The sequence below is a fragment of the Pinus tabuliformis genome, chromosome 4_2 (assembly GCF_031772625.1).
Source record: "Pinus tabuliformis cultivar Carrire ecotype Pingquan chromosome 4_2, CPIR1, whole genome shotgun sequence".
NCBI classification, from domain to species: Eukaryota; Viridiplantae; Streptophyta; class Pinopsida; order Pinales; family Pinaceae; genus Pinus; species Pinus tabuliformis.
Window position 1 is genome coordinate 255,087,379 of NC_142304.1, and position 15,688 is coordinate 255,103,066.

Below are 15,688 nucleotides of genomic sequence, written 5' to 3' on the forward strand. Positions count from 1 at the left end.
TGTATGTAACGCAAAACAACTAATAATTGCCATTTTCTTATGCAGAAAAAGGAAAAAACAAAAGATTGTCGTCCCAAAAAAAAAGACAGGGAAAAGTTAACTGATGTCCCTTTGGCAGGGAACCATATGCAGACAAGGCGATCCAAATTGAAGCGTATCAGCCAAGGAAAGGAAAAGGAGATATCGAATCGGCGCAAGAGAACAAATGGATAACTAGGAATTAACAGTTTGGCGAATCCCTCAAGATCCTTTGATCCTGAGGGATCGCTATCTTAACTATTTTTGCATCATTGATATCTCCGCTCGGCTATTATAAAAAGGGGCAACACTGCTAGCCTGGGGGACGACCTGTTGTTATTCTTATGTAATTTCTCTTTGTATTTAAAACTTTGATCATCGACTCTCATTAAGAAGTGATCTACTCTAACTCTGCTTTGATGCTTTAATATAAATTGAGTTGCTATTCCATCTTTGATCCTAGAATAATCTCAAGTGGTGTATCCCTAGGGGCTAAGGGCCCGGCCCTGGTGGAACACTTGCTCCTGTACCATTATCTTTAGTTCGTGCGTGGTTTTCATTATCAGCTTTGTTCAGTAATCTGATGTGTTTTGTTATTTTACATCACGGTTCTGTTATATTTACAATATCGTTCTCTGTGACAGGAATGTTGTATTGTTCATTTTGACTTTATAACGCATTGTTGTTCCATTATGAATTGCAATTGTTATTCTTTGTAAATGAGATTAGTATTTGTGGTATCAAAGTCAGATTACTGTTTCTCTCAATATCAAGGTGTGTTGTGTGTGTTATTTATTTTGGTTTACTATACATTCACATTTGGCTCTAAGTGTTGTTCTATATTTCATTGTTAATCAGTTGTCGTTCTATTTCCATTTGTTGTTCGATTTATTCTTAAAGTAAGGATTGCTATCTAATTTCTATAGGATACGATTGCTGCCTTTATTTCCTTAGAATAAGGTTTCGTTGTTTATAAGAACTAGTTGTTGTTCCATTTCCTGTTATTTGCGTTGTCATTGCTTTGAACGATCTAAAACTATAGTGAGTGTTGACATTTGTTGTCTACTTCCCAGGTTGATGAGCTGTTCCTTGATTATCTTTAGTTATATCAGTTCACAGAGGGATGAGTTACTATTACTGTACCCTTCACTGATAATTTACTTAGTTTTTTGAATGCATGATTTAAGTCTTAAAGTGCTTTGTTGTAAGTAGATCATGTTTTAAGCATCTGTTTACTCTTGTATTTTGAGCACTATACTACTAGCATTACTCTGACAAATGACCACCTCAAACTGAGTACACTATTTGAGATAAAAAATCGTTCCTGGATTGATAAGTTAATGTGGGGTAAATAGAGGTGAAAAGACCCTTTTTACGGCTCTACATATATGATTTACAAATGGAGTCCAAGGGGAGATCTTCTCAGTCCCCCAAAGTCATGAATATGTTAGGCAATAAGAGTTTTTATGCCTACGAGGTTTAGGTTGTTTCTCTCGATGGAACCATGAATTTTTGTTTATTTTCTCTAGATTTTATAAATTCTACCAGGATTTGATTATTTTTTGCTTCATTTTTGGAACATATTTCTTTGAATTCTATCAGTTTATGGCCATTGGACGATGGGTTTGAGTATTTGCAATTTAGTTTTTACCAAATATGTATTTCTCAAAAATTTATTAGGTTTGAGCAATAGTTGCTTCTTGGATTAGGGTATGGCATTCTTTTTCTCCATTTTAGGCCAAGATTTCCATTGAATTTTAGTATTTCTCATCTACTTTTGCATTGTGAGTTATGAATATAATTTCTTTCATGGTCATTCCTAATATGGATTTTTGCATGGATGCCATTTATTTTCGAAGATTTTCAACATAGAACGATATCTTACTTTGGCTGTGTTATTGCAGACTTGTTATATATCCTTCTTTCACTTAGTACCATGGGAAGCATTGGGGCTAGTGGAGTAACCTATTGGGAATACAAGTATGAGAATACAGACAGAGGTATGTACTGGCCAAGTGAAAAATTGAGAATTTCGATCACTAGAGTTGGTGGGTTCATTTCCTTCCATATTTCCCCGAGATTGAAATCTGAAGGGCACTACATTATTGCCTCTGATTGGAAGAAGAATGAGCACATGACTGAGGATATGTTCTGCAATGAATTCCATCTTGTGGATCTAAGAGTTATGGACAATTTCTTGGTTGTTACCAAAGGAGTTGGCCATGTTTTCAACTTGGCTGCAGACATGGGTGGTATGGGATTCATTCAGTCTAATCACTCTGTTATTATGTACAACAACACCATGATCAGTTTCAACATGCTTGAAGCTGCGTGAATCAATGGTGTTAAAAGGTGAGACCTTGTTTTGTTTCTGCACTTTGGATTGCATTGTTTTCCATTTTTCTTTGCCAAACTAGATCCATTTTGACCCTGTTCTATCGAGTGCCCAACCAAGTATCAAGAGGGATAACTTTTTAGAGGTGCAAATATATTCTAGAGTACAAAACTTTGGGAAAAGGTTTGCACTTCAAGGGATTTATCCCTCTTAATGCTTGACAGTTTTGAAATTAAAATGGATTTATGCTAGTTTATACAAGTATTATTTATAACTTTTTATTATTGAAAATTGAAACTCCCTTGTAATAAATCATGCAAATAATATTTGATTCCCATAGAACATAAAATTATTTACAAAAGAAAAAAAAAACCATTTTACTCTGATAATCACACCATCAGTCCCACAAAACATAAAATTATTTGCAAAAAAATATAACCATTTTACTCTCATGATCACATCCTGTTTGATTGCTCGACATACCATATCTCTTCATAAGTTATTTGTTTCTCTCTAGGTTTCTCTATGCTTCTATTACATGCATTTATCCCATTCAAAAAATTGGAGACCAATGTGACCTTGAAGGAGTCTAATCCTGAGCTAACTGAAGTATGTATCCATACGTTTCTTTAAAACTCTGGTAATGTTATTTGGTGCTATCTCACATAAAATTTTGGTCATAAGGCAATGTAATATCTGAGTAGTGAAATTTGTTTAGGAAGAGGTTGGATGTTTGATGAGAAGAATTATCTGTGATGCTATATGTTAGTCCAAACAAATTTCAAGGTTACTTTCAACTATTAGAATTAACTGAATGTTCAGAAAGTTACTGTAAGAGCACACCTCTGAAGTAGGACACTCTGATTTGTCAGTGGTACACTCTAGATATATCAGTGGCCTCTGTAGGTTGGAGAAGTGATGTAATTCCATAGGACTTGGTTTATCATAGTAACTAATTTTTTAGTTATTAACCTTTGATTATTGTCCTACAATTGTTAGATCCAGATTGGTTCCCCAACTAGAAGAGTTCCCTTATGTAGGATTAAGTTGTTATAGCTCATTCTCACTTGAACTGTTTACTAACTAAGGCACATGCTGCCATTTGTAGGAATACAATCATGTCTACTTATAAGTTTGAAATGTGGGGGGACGAAAAGAAAACATTATCCTTTACATTCATTGATGCATGTGTGGAGGGTGTACTAAGGTACACAATCTTGGAATGGCTTTTCAAATTCAGTTTTGGACCTAATTTGTTCAACCTATTTATTCATATTCATGTTGTTTATCCTAACAACTATTTATGTCGATATTTTGAGTTGACTAAAGCAGACTTTAGAGACCAAGTGAATATTGGTAGTGATGTAATGGTCATCATGAATGAGATGGTTGAAATGGTGTCGTGCTTTGAGAATAAATTTTTTTTGATACATCACATTCCTGGGCCAAAGGGTGTACGTGGTCGGAATTCTGAATATACATTAATTAAGGAAAAGCTAGGTTGGGTGCCAACAATTAAGTTTAAGGTAAGGTTCTAGGTATTATAGTTTCATATTGTTAAGATCCATGCAATTCAATGGCCCTTATCCATCGACGGATAACAGAGTCACATTTGTTTACTTATGCTTTTGGTGGGATGGCTTGACAATTACTTATTTCTAGATGAAGGAACAAATTGAGAAGGAAAAGGCTCAGGGAATTTTTCTTTCCATCTATGGGTCTTATAAGGTGTTTAGCACTCAAGCCCCTGTTCAACTTGGTTCTCTTCTTGCTGCTAAAAGAAAGGAATGAAGATCAATCTCTGGTTAAGGGGATAAATAATAAATCAGTTTTCTATAGGTTTGTAAGATGGTTCATAGTTGTAGTAGATCAAAAACATTTTGTATGCTATTATCCATTTTCTCTTTGGTTCAATAAGTTCATTTAGATGGTTTTTTCATGTGATTTGAATCATTGCAAGAGGGAGGAAACTTATTTTATGGAAAAGAGTGTAGAGCTAAAAGATCCTCAAAACCTAGACTAATGAAACTAAAATATAGTTAAGAATTCTTGGTTGCCACCTTTGTTATTATATACCATATGTCTTTTTTGCAAGCACTCAAAGTAATGTTTGGTCACTCTTAAAGCATTAATATCATCCTTGAACCATTTGTGTGTAACTCTTGGTATGCTTAAACCATGCAGTGTTTTTGGAAGTCATAAGGATATTAGAAAATCCTCTCTTCTCTTTCTCAAGTTTGGAGTTGTTATTTTGAAAATATCTTGTAGTGCATATGTGAAGTTTAAGAGCTTTTCATTTCAAAGAGAATTATGATAGTTTTAAATTTTAACATTTAGAGATGGAATTGACTAATATTGACTCATTGACAGTATTTAGGAAAGTCTATTGAGATATTATTATTACAAACTCTGTAGAAGACAATTAATGTATTCTTATGATCCATCAATCCTGCACTTAAGAGTAATGTCTTTTTCAAATAATTGACGTGGTTGATAAATTTTGAACTATAATTTTTAGTAAATATGTGACTCACAGTAGTACATTTATGTTGCTTAAATTATAATCTTGGAAGATTGATTGAAGATATAATGCAATACCAAAGTAATGTCTTGCATCCTATACCCGAAACTTTTAATTTGGAAAATACATATAACCAACATAATGTGGATATGGAATCACATATTTATCCTGGTGAATGATTGAATCTCATCGATGCTCCATTTTTTCTTGATTATCAAGTTGTAGGGAGCAACCGAAGTTGTAGTTTCAGAAACATAAGAATTCAATCTACTGGTCGTAGTTCTTTTGTCAATGGTTGGGCCACTGGCAGTGTAACACATTTTTATATTTCAGTTGAATGGGGATGCACTTCTAAAGATATGGTTATTGGATTGAATCCAATTTCAAATGTGCAGTCAACTTCAAGGTTTGAAAGGAAAGTGGTGGACTCACAAGTCTTTCATTCTGAAAGCATGTTTGTGGATGATCATGGATGATCATCTACATATTCGTTCAATATGTAACTATGGAACTACTTCTAATGGTCATAATTATAACTTCAGCACCAATCAGACAACAATTCCAAATGACGGGAAACCATTCATGGATTTAAGTTGTTTTCATCACCCGACTCAATTGGTTGGATACAAATATAAACAAGTGACCTTTGCTTGTAGTAGCATGGCTTGATGTATGCCAGAGAATGGTGATGGACGTGCCAATAATCCTATTGATGGTAGACAAGGATCCTGTAAAATAAATATTGTGAAAAACATTGTAGGTCCATCATATTTAGATGTCCTCCCATGTTCTTGACAGTGTGATGATAGTCACCTTTTCCTTATAGCTCCTCGATGAGACACCATCGGTAGCAACCTACATATTCATGCTACCATTGCAACAACTCCTACTGTTAGGCCTTCAAAATAGCTACTCATACCCAAGGCTAGTGTAGGTGATGTGTGTCTAGATTTCAGAGGTTTATCTATGGCTAGGATATTAGAAGCTCCCCAGAGAGTTGTTCGAGCAAGACACAACCCTCCAAATCAAAATGAATTTTTTTACCTCAAATATGGCTATCTAGAAATGTTGGAAGGTAGATACCTATCTTGCAGCCAAATTCTTCACATTCCAGGAGATTGTTTTCAGGTAACCACTCTCCAGACACAGGTCTGGTAGGTGTAAGCACTAGTGCCCAACTGCGCCAACCTAGTATGTTTCATGTGCCAAGCTAGTTCAAGAAACATGATGATGGGTATTACTAGTAATACCTAGTTTCTTGCAGGTTTGGAGAACATAACAACTAACCATGAATCTGTAAATTGGGTTGCAATGAAATGAAATCCAAAAGGACCCAGGAATATTGCTTATTCAATGCTACATCCTTTACCAAGTATGCCTTGCCGATCACATCATATTTCATTCACACAACCACCTAGGAGAAGTAGTGGTTCTTCTCAAGGACAAGGCTTATCATCATTTATTTCCAAGCCTTCACAGGGTAGTCATTTTAATCCTTCTCAGAATATTCATTCCTCTTCATCATCAAATGAGCCTATTCCACCAGTCATTGGTTTTCAAGACCCTTAATAGCTTAGATCAGTTGTAGTATTGATGGAATGCCACAATGATGGGTTGGTAGTTGTACAATTTGGGTCGTTGCAAGAAATTACTATTGAAGGTGATGGATGCAATAGAATAATGACCAAGGTTTATATATTACCAAGATTTTTATTGAAGCTCGGTTTTAGAGACAATGACTAGTATATTAATTGCATTTTTATGTAGTTCTTCAATCTCTGAGGTGTTCATAATTCCATATTTGGCTCTTGATGAAATGATCTATGTATAGAGATCCTTTCTTGTAAAAGAATCGTCAGCAGTGGAATGTGTAGGGTGAATTGAACTACTCCCAACACAGGGAAGGAGGGTTAACATAGACTAAAGTTCCCAAATACTTTTCAAGACAAATATCAATTATGAAATTTGGTTCGACCCTTATTAACCAAAAATCACTTCTTGTTTGGTTTTTTCCATATTTAATTTTTTTCTAGTTCTGAATAACATTATACAACAAGAATCGGCTCTTAATAAACCCTGTTCATGCCAAACAATCCTTCCATGGAAAACAAGAATATTATACTCACCACAGGTGGCTTGTATAGACTATCAGGATTCATTGTGGTTTGAGTCTAGCCAGTGCTCTATGTTAGTTGGACCCCTTCCTCTAGTGTTTTCTACTATGTTCTCGCAAATTTTATAACATTTAAATCATAACTATGTTCTGTGACAGGGTTTCCAAAGTGTAATAGGTCCTACCCGCCTTATTTAGTGGTAGAAACCAGCTACGATGAAATTTCACCTTCCATCTACTGAGGTGCTTCAACCTTTGTCTTGTGTGAAAGATGGAACCAATTGCACACTGATAGGGGTAGATTTTTCTTTCGCCATGAAAAAAGGCTTGAATTTTGTATTGAAGTACCCTTTGGTTTTTATTTATCTTTATGCTATGATATATAGAATATATGTATATTTATAATCAATACTATGGTAACTTTTAGTTAATAACAATTATAACATAGGGTGGGGTATCTAAACCCTTCACATCCTTTGAGTATGATTGTTAAAAAGTACTATAGATGAATGTGTTGGTATTCTCATCTTGAGCATATATTATACTAATCCATTTCGCATCTTCACAATGTATTGGAGCTTGTGCGGAGCTAGAGAGGTGATGATCCGATATTTGAGGTTAGCTTTTGAGTTATTTATATCTTGTTTGTTCTGATTTTCTTTTCTTTGTCATATCTTTAACCAAAATACATCATAGACAACATAAATGAACACTTTGTTCTCCTCACCCTTTATCAGAATCAGGGGATCTTAGGCCTTTAATTTCCCTTGGATCATAAAGATGTATTGTTTTGTCTTCCTTTTGCATGGCTTGGAGTGATTTCTCAGTTCCTTGATCATTAGAAGACATGGAGAGATTCCATTTGCTGAGTGAAAATTAAGCTTCATAGTATGTTTCATTTAGTTAACGTTGTATCAAAATGTCTATTTATGGGGAAAGTTTATGCTCATTACATTGGCATTGTGTGTGGTTCATGCATGTTTTGAATCACAAATTTTAGGAAACTTCCATCAGAGTATTGCAATTGGCTTGATTGATCTCTTTGTGACAATGTAAGACTCTCCAGATTTCCTTAACATCAGTGTTATCCATAGTAACTCTACCCTTGATTTATGTAAGCTTGAGTGCAAAAGAGTATCTGGGGACCTGTCATGAACAAGAGTTTTCCAGTGTGAGCGGTGGGCCTTGATGCTATAAAAATAGGAAACATGACCTATATACCTAGATCGTTCAAATTAATCTAGATATAGGGAAAATTAATAGATCGACATAGGGTGATTGACTGAAACAAACTTTGAGCCCTTCCAAAAATTAGAGAAATTGTAAACTGCCAAACGACTAACAAAATTTTTGAAGGAAAAAAGATAGAATTTTAGGACACGCCTTTCCATGTTTTTAGAATTGGAATGTAAATAAGAAGTTGCAAACATCTGATAGGGGTATTTTCCTTGAGCCAAAAACACTTCCCACTGAGATTCCTCCAATTTGTGATGAGTTGAAGCCTATCTAAATCTCCACCTTCCATTTTTTAACATGTATGCCTTGGGTGCAATAGGAGTTTTAGGGGAAGGAATAAGGAGAGAAGGGAGGCTAGCTATAGAAAGAACTCAGAGATGTAAGTGATACAAACCAATGAATACTAAAACACCAATAAATACCACAAACTAGAAAACATAGATCCATAACCCAACCTGAATGTTTCCATTGCAAACAACCCTTGAATGGAGCTCCTTGATTTGTCATTCCCAAAGTGTTCAGTTGGATTGTCTGCATTGAATACTTCATATTGATTTTTGTGCACATTAATATACACTTTGTTTTGAATTTAGGGGATCAAAGTAAATTCCATCACCCTATCTTTAAATAATGTTCCAAGGCCTAGTGAATGAAGCTCCTTGAAATACCATTCCCAAGGTGTTTGGCTAACCTGTTTGCATTGAGTACTTCATATTTATTGTTGTGAACATTAATATCCACTTTGTTTTGAGTTTAGGGGATTAGTCTAAATTCCATCACCTCACATTTTAATAATTTTCCAAGGCTAAATTTCAAAAAGCTAACATAGCCCAATGATCTACCTCCTCATTCATTTCTTACTTGAAAGAATCACATTCATTGTAAAAGAGAGATAATGTTGTTTGATATGGAAAGGAGAGTTGTTCATCTATACGTTCCTTGATTGGATTGGTAAATTGTAGCTTTTATGACCAAATTATTCAAAATATTTTGAAGACCCCATGCATAATAGATGATGTATATTGAACATTTTGGTGTTTTTGACTAAAATCTGGTGAACAAATTGTTGGTAAAATCCTAATTTGTGTTGTTTAAACAAGGTTTTCGACTACATATATGGATTCAACACCCTAAAAAACCCCTCAGGCACTTGGATTGTGGAGATTTCACAACTCAAAGTTGTGATTCCAACAAATCCCTGCCAGATTCTAAGGAAAGAAGACTAGAAATAGGCCAGAAAAAAACTCCAAAATGTCTAAGAGATAGACTACGGCTACATAATAGGCTATATTATTTCCTCTAGAATTGTGAAGACCCCCACACATGTTGTACTTGGTCCGTTAATCTTTCAAAATCATCCTTAATTGTTTTTTGTTTTTGGTCTTTTCATTTATGTTTGTGTGGTGGCAGTTATGTGATTCTTTAACATGCATTATATTTTGTAATAGTTGAAGCAATTTTATGTTACAAAGTAAATGTGATTTAATCACAAATTAATGCTTTGGGTTATCCTCATTAGCTTTCTATATCCATTTCCTCTTGTATTTTTGATGTACCAGGCACTTTGTGTGGTAATTTGGATAGGTGAAATAGGTTTTATAAAAGAAATTATTTTAGATAACAAAAGATGTTAATGTAACATATAACAAAATATGTTAATGAAACAACTAATGTCCATATATGGAATACTTGGTCCATCTAAAGTCATGGTCCCTAGTTATTTAATCATGTAGCCTTTACTTAGTATTTGTAGTCTAATAAACTTTTAAATTATGTTATTTTCATATTTTTATTTATGTTTTTGTGGTAGAAATTATTGGATTATGAGACATGCATTATATGCATGATTATGTATTTTTCATTTTGTAATTCAATTTTATTCCTCAGAGGAAAAAATTACCTCATATTTTGGGGATTTTTTCCAGAAAGAGGAGCATGCCCACTAGGATTTGGAAAGCATGATATATTGGATGCATGATTTCATTAAAGCCTTATAATATAGGGGTGTTGAACATTTTAATATGGCATTGTGTCACAGTGTACATGTTTTCTGATAAAGGGCACATTGTTAGCATGGGGTGTTGTTACACATGTAAATGTTGGTAAGGAAACCTATAAAAAAAAATCTTTAGTATATGTTCATGTATTTCTATTTTTCTATGTTCAAGTTGCATGTGAAGGCTCGTTAAAAAGAAAACAATGGAAAATGAAAGGAAAAAAATTTCTCTAGTCATTTGGTTATAATGATTTTATATGTGGTGTAAAAGGGAGGAATGTCAATTAAATTAAGGAACTTTATATACAAGCCTTTCACATCTATTCCAGATCCCTCCAAGATTTTATGTTGTGAGAGTCTCTGTAATTACATTTAAAACACTTTTGGATAATTCTTTAATTTACTCATTGGAGTCTTTGGCCATTGAGGACTAGTTTTTGTATTTGTATTTCAAGGTTTTGAAATTTTGTAGCAATTAATATCTCAATATTTTACAAATCTTAGTTGCCTTTTTCCAGTATCTCTATTTGTTGTTTTTTGTAGGTGGTATACATAATGTTGAGTCTACTAAAAACATTATACTCATGTTCTTGCAATTTTACCATTCTTAATTATAAGATATCTTGACTTTAGACCAATCAACATTTTACATTGTTGCCAATTCATGTGATCAGCATAAATATATGAAATTAGATGTGGATAACATGACTTATGAAGTGAGACCATTTAATATTAGTAGGATAATCCTTCCTCACAATAAAATGGTTTAGTTGACATATTTTGATTTCTTTTTATGTCCTAAAATACCGAGTTAGAGAGATCATTTTGTCCATGATGACAAGAATTGTTAGATTTGGAGGATCGAATAGGTAATGTGAGTACAAGGTTAAGTGAAGAGAAAATTTCTAAGTGTTTGAATAGAAGTGCATATTGATGATGATGATGGTGGTTAACGTCCACTGAGACCAAATTGGTCTATCGGACCTATAATTTCTTAATTTCTAATTGTCTGGCTCCTTGTCTTTCTTCGCAAGATTGGTGATGTAGCTTTCTTTTTCTTCTCTACGGTCTTCCAACTTCCTTTATCTTGCATCTCCCTCATCTCTTCTGGTTCTTGGGACATTGGTGTCTTAGCTTCACGATCTATTGTGTTCGTCCTTTTGGAGATAGTCGGAGAAGAAGTTTCATCTAGGAGATCTGCTTCGCTGTTAAATGAAGATTTATTTTGTGCGTTATTCGAAACCTCATAACTGTCGATGCTTGAGGGGTTGTTGAGTTCACCTTTTTGTTGTTGGGCAGGGCTTTCCCCCTGCTTGTCTTGAGAGTTGTTTCTATCTTGCCCGATTTCTTGTAATTCAGAGTTTTCTTGAGAGTATTCTTCTTGGATAACAGTGTAGTGTTTTTTTTGTGCTCCTTCCCACCATGTAGATCTGTGGTGATTTTTTCTAGCAAAATTTTTCTGGGAGGCTTTTGGGCAATTTTTGGCTAGGTGGCCTATCTCAAAGCAAGATCGACATCTGAAGAGGACACTTTCATATTCGAGTTTCTGGTTCCACACATAGTCTTTACTTGTTAGGTGTATTTCCGCTGGGAATCCGGCGCTGAAGTCCATTTCCACATAGATGTGTGCATACGTGGTTCTGGCATATTCCTCTGTTTCTGGGCACCTGCAGTAAAATTTCCCAATTGCATTTCCAATGGCTTCTAGCGAAGAGAAATTCCAAAGATGCAAGGGTAGATTTGGAAATCTCACCCAATCTGGTGCTGAGATTATGACTGTTGTTGAGGGATCGAAAGATGGGTTCCATGGCCTCATGAATAAGCCTGATTTATCCCAAAACCAAGGGCCAGAATCTAGAATACATTGTCTGCTTTCACGGTTTTCAAAATCTACTATAAAGAAACCCCTAGCATAGGGGTAGATATTAATTACATCAGCAATTAGAGGCTTCCATACCTCCGAGATCCAATTGTGGAGAGCTGTCAACCGCGGCCAAAAACAATTGAATCAGCATATTAGGGCACTTTTAGAGAACTTCAAAACCTCATCGAGTGAAGCCTGGACCACCTGGACAGTGGGAGCTGGGGCTTCACTGACGATATGGGCAGGAGCTTGCCCCTAGAGGCGGACAGAGAGCCAGCAGCTATTTTCGCGAAGCTGAGAGCCATCTAGAGAATGTTCTCCTTAGCAAGTGAGGTAACTTTGACTTTATAGAATTAGAGTTTGCCGTAGGGATTGAGGAATACACAAAGGTTCTTAACCCACGGACATTCTAGATCTCGGAGGTTTTGGTGAATCGATTCTGTTAAGGGCCACAAATCTAGAGAGCCGCAGAGCCGCAGATCTGGATGACAACGAGCCGTAGAGCATATAAAGAGCTGCAGATCGGCCAAAAATAAAAAGAAAATCAAAGCTGGGTCTGATGATGAAACTGTTCCCTTTATTGCACGTAACAGGCTCTTGGTGCATTACCCTGGCCTTCGATACACTATCAGAAAAGCGAGGTCCACTCTATATCTCAATAGAGCCGCAGATCTAGAGTCTTTGTCGTAGATCTGGAGAGCTGTAGAGCCGCAGATCTAGAGTCTTTGCCGTAGATCTGGAGAGCTGTAGAGCCGCAGATCTGGATGACGATGAGTCGCAGAGCCTGGATGACGACGAGCCGTAGAGGGGCCTTCAACGAGGAGCCGCAGAGTAGCCGTAGAGGGGCCTTCAACGAGGAGACGCAGACGAGCCGCAGAGCCTGGACGACGACGAGCCGCAGAGGGGCCTTCAACGAGGAGACGCAGACGAGCCGCCCCTAATGTATACTATGCCCTAATGTATACCAATTAACGCTACTCCAATGAATTAAAAACGTTGTATATAAACCATGCCCCAATTTATACCGATTATTACTCTAGCATAGAGTCCAGTGCAGATGAAACCTCCAAGAAGCAACTAGAGGATGAACTTTGTAGATGTCAGGTATATAATATTTTCTTAGGTTGATGCTTCATAGTTAGCAACAATACTTGAAAGGACTAACAAGTTGGTTTTGCTTACAATTGATATGTTTTGTGCAGGAATTATATCTTTGTATTTGGAGTTCAATCTATCATAAATAATTACCTTGATTTTGTAGGAGGAATGTAATGACAATGAAGAACTACATATTCTAGATTGTGGCCATATTCACCATTTGGATTGCATTAGAAAATGGCTATTACTAAAAACATTGTGCCCTATTTTCAATAAAACAACTTTGAATGTATAAATCCTAAAAGGTAGTGAAAGTACTGATTGAAATACATAATTCCTTAGGAGGAAATTGACTTCAAATAAGCTATAATATTTTTCTAAATGATGACTGCCCAAATATTTTGCAGTAATTCATTGTCATTTGTTGCAAAATATATTGAAGATGACCCAAGAATATCACTAAATTATTTATTAGACAATGTGAATATTGGTGCTTTTGGTCCATATGTCATTTTGTTAGTGTTATTGAACTTTCACTTATTTAACTTAACCTCCATTGTCCCTACCTTTTGGAACACAAGGAAGGATTTCCAACAGGTTGCTTGTTACGTTTTGTTTGAAGGAAATTTCACTTTAATCTTAAGGTAACCTTATTCCTTGAAGTCTCTTTGGATTGTATGAAAGATTATTATTGTTCAATGGGCTATTGCTTATTCCCCTAATCCAAATATTCTCATCCAATTATGTTTTATTATTTATAGGATAGTTTCATCATTTGAGGTTATTTTGATTTCTACAAGTTATTTGTAGCTTGAGCTTTTTAGCATGTAACTTAGTTGGCATGATTGTGCCTTATCTTTTCGTGAATGTTGAATACTAAGATCCTAAGGTGTTTTTTTCTATGGTGACATTTTATTTTCTTTGTTTATATAGGTCATCTAGTCACATAGTGGTCACTATCACCCAACAAAAGAAAACTTGTTCGAGTTTCTTTCTTTTCTAGAGAAAAATGGCATTGACATTGCTAATGCTGAGGTATATGTCGTATAAATACTTTATAGTATATTTTGGTTTATATTCTAGTGTTCATTGTCTTTTATGTCTTATACTTTACATTGTATCTTCTTTCATTTGCAGAAGAGAAACTCAGTATTGATGGTAAGAAGCAGGAATTGAAGAGAGAGGAGAACAATAACACTAGAGCGAAAAATGCAGAAAGAGAGAGAGAAGAGAACCATTCTAGCAACACCCCTAAAGCCAATATCGCACATGAGACACTTAAATACAGATTTATGGTCAAGTCTTTAGAGTTGGTGAATTAACCTGCAATGTCTTGGCAACACATGAATGATAGTGTTTTGAAGTAATGAAACAATATTTCATGTGTAAATTGTAGTCCAACCAATATTAAGTTGGAAACTCATTGTAATATTTGACTTTTCATATAATATAATTATGTGGTTGAAATGATTTATAGTTTTACTTGATATCATTTAGTATTGTAATTAACATATGTAACTTTGTTTTTTCATATCAGATGAACATGCACATTGTATGACATTTTTTTTAATTTAGTCACAAAATCATACTAATTAGTTTATGTTGATTAATAATGAACACAAAATCAATCTAAAACTACTAAATTGGTAGTTTATATTGATTCATGATGAACACAAATAAAACGAACATATAACAGCTAAATTACTTATTTATGATAATTATTAACGAAAGTAAATGAAGTGAATATAAACTACTAAATCGTTCGTTCATATAGTAAATACGAAACTACCAAAAAAAGATAAATGTATACTGTAAATGATAAAAATGACCACTAAATTTTGCATATATATAATTATTAGTAGCTAATTTACAATATCTTATAATGCAACTAAAATTTAGTCATATTTCTTTGGTCATTAATTGGTTTCAAATGATAACTAAAATTTGCATATATGTGACTATTAATAGCTAATTTACAGTATCATATAACGCAACCAACATTTTGGTCATATTTATTTGGTAATTAATTGGTCTTATTAGGTGATCATGTACTAGTATATTTTGTTATGTATTTGGTCATTAATTGTGGCAATTAATGACGAAATAAATGACTAAATGAATGACTAAATTAATGACCAAATTTATGACTAAATATACTACTAAATGATAAAATTGAGACAACAAATTAATGACTAAGCTAAATACGACTAAAATTTGATTGCGTCATAAGATATTGTAAATTAGCCACTATTGGTCACCGACTGAAAAATGGTCATTTATATGCAAATTTTAGTCATTCTTTTAGTAACTAATTAGCCATTTTGTACTAGTGTATGCTCGTTTGTAGGGTTTTGAACTACAGATATGGAGTGGAGAGAATGTGAATAGGAAGACAAAGGCATAGTTGCTCTAAACCATCCCTCAACCATACAGGTTTTGACAAATTATGGCTTGTATAATTTTTTCACCATTCTAGGCATGAAAGCCCAATTAGACTTGATAGAATG

The 15,688-nt window shown here is 34.6% G+C and overlaps 1 pseudogene; it reads left to right on the forward strand.

Moving 5' to 3' along the window:
- The first annotated feature begins 1,954 nt into the window (after window positions 1-1,954).
- On the forward strand, window positions 1,955-4,144 carry LOC149168966 (GDP-mannose 3,5-epimerase 1-like; annotated as a pseudogene).
- Window positions 4,145-15,688: the final 11,544 nt, after the last annotated feature.